At 40.2% G+C, this 4,850-nt stretch overlaps 1 protein-coding gene across 6 annotated transcripts in view; it reads left to right on the forward strand.

Annotated features, from left to right (window-relative positions):
- Znf148 (zinc finger protein 148) overlaps positions 1-4,850 on the forward strand; it is a 122,983-nt gene that overhangs the window by 37,126 nt on the left and 81,007 nt on the right. For 5 of the 6 annotated variants that reach the window (XM_021184867.2, XM_029470709.1, XM_021184869.2 and 2 more), the window contains exon 2: positions 4,250-4,331. The gene's annotated coding sequence lies outside the window, so the exon portion shown is untranslated. Of the gene's footprint in view, positions 1-1,274; positions 1,320-4,249; positions 4,332-4,850 lie in introns of those variants that run through there. The other variant, XM_029470708.1, reaches the window with a different exon arrangement.

A 4,850-nucleotide genomic window follows, 5' to 3' on the forward strand; every position in this document is an offset into this window, starting at 1 on the left:
TCCCTTCCCCCCTCACCTCTTCCCTCCCTTCCCCCCTCACCTCTCCCCTCCCCTTTTCTGTGTGTGTGGAATAGTTTTATGGTACAGAATTTTTTATTTGCATCAAATTGACACTCAGAAAGTTTGGGATTTTAGAGCACTTTGAATTTCACATTAAGAGATACTCAGCCCCTGTATCCCCTGTATCAGATATTGGTTTCTTTGTTTGTTTTTTATTTTTGTTTGTTTCTTTGTTTGTTTTTCAAGAAGGGTTTCTCTGTGTAGCCCTGGCTGTCCTAGAACTCACTTTGTAGACCAGGCTGGCCTCAAACTCAGAAATTCACCTGCCTCTGCCTCCCAAGTGCTGGGATTAAAGGCGTGCACCACCACTGCTCTGCATAGGTTTATTTCTTGGATGCCTGTGAGTTCCTGTGAATATTACTCAGCAAAATCTAAATACTGTTCTCTGTATTCTTGTATGTGAGATGAACATTAATAGGTCACCCTTTTTTGGTTTCAGAAAGTTAGCAAAAGCAGATAAATTATTCTTATTTGATTTTCTTGTGATAAATTGCTTAAATTTCTGCTAAAGGACTTAGTATTTTATTATCCCAAATGAATACTGTCTATGAACTTAACATTGCAAAATTGCTAACACCTCTGACAGTGTCTTAGTCTTTTCCTGTTACTCTAATAAAGTATGAGGATGACAGCAATTTCGGGTTGTTTTCTGGCTCACAGTACAGGGTAGAGTCTTCTGTGGGAAGAGGTCAGGGAAGCAGGAGCTTGAAGCAGCGTTGGTGTGACATCACAGTCAGGGGACACAGGGGACAGATGCTCTGCACATTGCTGTTGAGTTCTCTTTCTCCGTTTCATACAGTTGATGATCCCAGCCCTGGGAAGGGTGCTACTCATCATGGGCAGATCTACCCCAGTGACCACCACCACCACTACCACCCCTTACCAGCAAACGTGCCCTCCCTCCCTCCCTCCTGCCCTCCACACACTTTCCCCCAACAATAATAAAAATAATAATTTGTGGTGGAAAGATAATGTAAAAAGTATTTATAATTTCAGGCTACTTTGTGTTGTGTGAAGCATGTTCTTCATTATTTTTTTTAAACAAAGCTAGTTATATTCTTTGATACATGACAGCCTTTATTTGGTACGTTCAGTAAAAGTTATATAAGAAAGTAAGTATGCTTTTTGAGAAAATGTTTATGGAAACTTAATATTTCAGAATCATTTCACTAGGCAATAACAGTTAACATATCTTGCAGTTATAATGTCTTGATTGTGGAGGAGGAATAACGAATCAACTTTTAAAAAGACTCAGAAAGGTGTGTTTATACATTTTTAAAATTTCATTTCTTGCACACCAGTGTTTTGTCTGTCTGATATATGTCACCAGGTGTGTGTCTGGTGCCTTGGAGCTCAGAGGAGGGGTCAGATCCCCTGGACTGGAGTGACGCTTCTCAGCTCTCATGTCTGGTCATGCAGCTGTCAGTAGTTGTGAGAGGTGAACACAGCAAGCGATGCGAGCTCGGTTAGCGGAGCAAAGAGCGGAGATGGGACAGAGTGCAGTGCACACTCAGGGTAGCTCCGACTCATGGCGCCTGCTTTCTCTTTTCTAATTGTAGAAATAGATACTTAAACTTGAGTGTGGAACAGTGTTTCTATAGTTGCAGATGTGTGGAGGCAGAAGTGGGAAGATTGCTTAAGCTCAGGTATTTGGGATCAGCCTGGAAAACATAGTAGGACTCTGTTAACAGTAATAAGAAGCACATATTGGGTCTTTTGAGTGCTTGACTTTGGAGCAGGCAATGGAATTGCTTACTAGAACCTTTTGTTGTTGTGCTGGGGACAGAGCTGTTTTGTGACACTTCTTTTCTGGGGAGATGCAGCGCATGCATGTACTGGCTCCAGCTGGGGATCCCACCACAGAGCCAAGTGCAGACACCGCCAAAGTCAACTCGGTGGACCAGCGAGCTCTCCTGGGAACGGGGGTGGGGGTGGGTGGGGGTGGTGGTGGTGGTGGTGGTCCCAGTCTTCTGTATCTTGGCTTGCCTGAGAATCTTTTTTTCAGCTTTTACTGCTTATTCTGTCAGGAAGGGGCCTAGGGAGTCTTGTCAGTTTCAGGGATTTCCTGGAATGTCGTCCATGCTGGAGTGGGCTTTGGCTTGTCTTGGAATCTCTGTCTGGGTGAATGTGTGTGTGTGTGTGTGTGTGTGTGTGTATGTATTGTATTTTCCTAGGAAGAGTCTTGTCACGAAAGAGCTCGGGGTGTTTAGCATGCTAGGCCTGTGTCTACCACTCAGCTACATCATTGTTCCATGAAATGGATTACGTTAAAGTACACTGAGAAAATAGTTATAACTGGAGCTACTCACTGGCTGTATGATGATAAATTATCACAAAGGTTACTCTTTGGAACCCCATGATAAAACTATTATCAACAGAATTTTTAATTGCTTACCTATTTCTTAGCTACTACATTGATGGCTTTTATTGATGTACAGGATTTATACCAAGGTTTAAGAATGTGTTAGGGGAGTTGGTGAGATGGTTCAGTAACTGAAGCACTGGGGAACTTGAGTTCAGGCACAGCTGCTGCCTGAGATCCCAGGATCTGGGAGGAGACAAGGAGTCTGGGGCAAACTAGCTAGCTAGACTGTTCAAATTGTGCAGGTCCAGGTTCATTCTGCAGACCCTGCCTCAGTAAATAGAGAAGAGAGTGAATGAGAAAGGCACTGCCATCGACTGTGGGCTCTCACATGCACACATGTGCCTCATGCACTGGTGCTACCGCAGAGTTAAGGCCGACACATGAGAAAAATAGTTTCTTCATTATAAACTTACTTTTGGCCTATTCTTTGTTTGAGAATTCAGCTTTTAGTTTTCATAACATTTGTTTCATAAACCTGGAAAAATATCCCAGTTAATATGAAAGAAGTGGATCTGTGTCCTGTATCATCATAATGCAAACTGAATGTTAATTTTCTTAGTTTTTTGCTAAGAGGTTGATTTACTATATGTAAATTAAAAATCATCTATAGATTGTTTTGACATTATTAAATCTTTTTTGCCTTACAATTAAAAAATATATTTTTTTATTTTCTTTTTTCTCTTTAAAGATTTATTTATTATATGTGAGTACACTGTAGCTGTCTTCAGACACTCCAGAAGTGTTCATAACCACTGAGCCATGTCTCCAGCCCCTATTTTTTACTTTTACAATCTACATTCAACTGTTTTGGGGATTAAGGGAAAGAGGATGTGAGTAACCAAAGTCTTATGTAGCTTGGGATGGCCTTGAACTTGTTATGCACTCAAAGATGATCTTGAATTCTGATCTCTTGCCACCTCCTCAAGTTTGGAGCTATAAACAGGCACCACCATACTATGCTTTTACAGCTCTGGGTATTGAACCCAGGGCCTCATGGATGTTAGGTCCATTCACAACTACCTGTCTTCTCCTTCCATCCCCAAGACAGGGGCTGGCTGTGCAGCTCTGGGTTACCTGCATTCATTTCACTATGTAGCCCAGGTTGGCCTTGATGGGCATCTTCCTCGCTCAACCTCTTGAATGCTAGAATTCAAGGAAGGGGCCAACATTTTTATTTAAAGTGTGTGTGTGTGTGTGTGTGTGTGTGTGTTCAGGTGCCTAGGGAGTCCAGAAGAGGGAATTGGATCCCTTAGACCTAGAGTCACAGGCTTCTCAATGTGAGTGCTGAGAATTGAACTTGGGCTCCTCCGCCTTTCCAGCTCCCAAACTACAGTGTTAATACATTCAGCCATTTCAGCAAGAGGCATTATTGCTCTGGGGTTTTATTAAGTAAGTAGTATCATGTGAGTGATCAATGCATGGAGTATGCTCGTTTTTATATTTTCATCTCTTTTGTAAGTATCCCAGGCAGTCCACAACTTGTTTCTGATCCTCCTGTGTCAGTCTCTTTATACCAGCAACACATTTGTGCTTTTTTTTCTTCCTTAATATGATTCAAAATTGTCCTAACTTTCAAGACATCTTAATCCTCCTTAACTAGAAGTTTAAAACATTGCAACTTACTGTCTTTGATAAACAGCTAGTATTGATGGGCCATTGGAGTTGAATTGTTAGTTGTGAATTATGTTTAATCCAAAAGTGTCTACTTAGGAAAAGAATTTTGTTAGATTTTTCACATTTAGTTACAACTATTTTGCCTAGCTGTAAGAATGTGTTTAATTCAGTTCTTTTGGGTTACTAACTTGTATTTTCATACTTTTACAGGATAGAAGAGAAGAATCAGTGGTTTGGAAATTTAGCCAAGTGATCTGGCGGGATGGGCTTCTACCTGACACATTTTATAGAGGTAAGTCATGATTGCTTTATCCAGGCTTTAGTTTTCACATTTAACTACTGTCCCCATGCTTATACAGATAATACTTTATTTCCTGAATAGTGCCTTTGTATTGCTTATGCATAACATCACCTTCAAAGAATACCATTGTAGTGCTGCATGGTTTGCACAGATACACTGAAGAGAATGGATGATGAGAGTTGTAGGTTGAAGGCCATTGTCTTTTCATTTAACTAGATATGGTTTGGTTTTGTTTTGTTGATCTCCCAGTTCTTTTATGCTAGGAGGACAGTCAATCCTTTTCTTTTTTGGCAGCCTTTCTTGGTGTTTGTATTAAACTCCTGCCTTTATCAAACAACATGAAGGAAAACAAAACAATTAACAGTTAAAGTATATTTATATAACAATATATATAACAATAACACACACTCATCTATCTATCATCTTCCTGTCTATCTTTTTTTTTTTAAGACAAGGTTTCTCTCTTTTTTTTTTTAATATATTTTATTACGTATTTTCCTCAATTACATT

The sequence above is a fragment of the Mus caroli genome, chromosome 16, assembly GCF_900094665.2.
Source record: "Mus caroli chromosome 16, CAROLI_EIJ_v1.1, whole genome shotgun sequence".
Classification (NCBI taxonomy): Eukaryota; Metazoa; Chordata; class Mammalia; order Rodentia; family Muridae; genus Mus; species Mus caroli.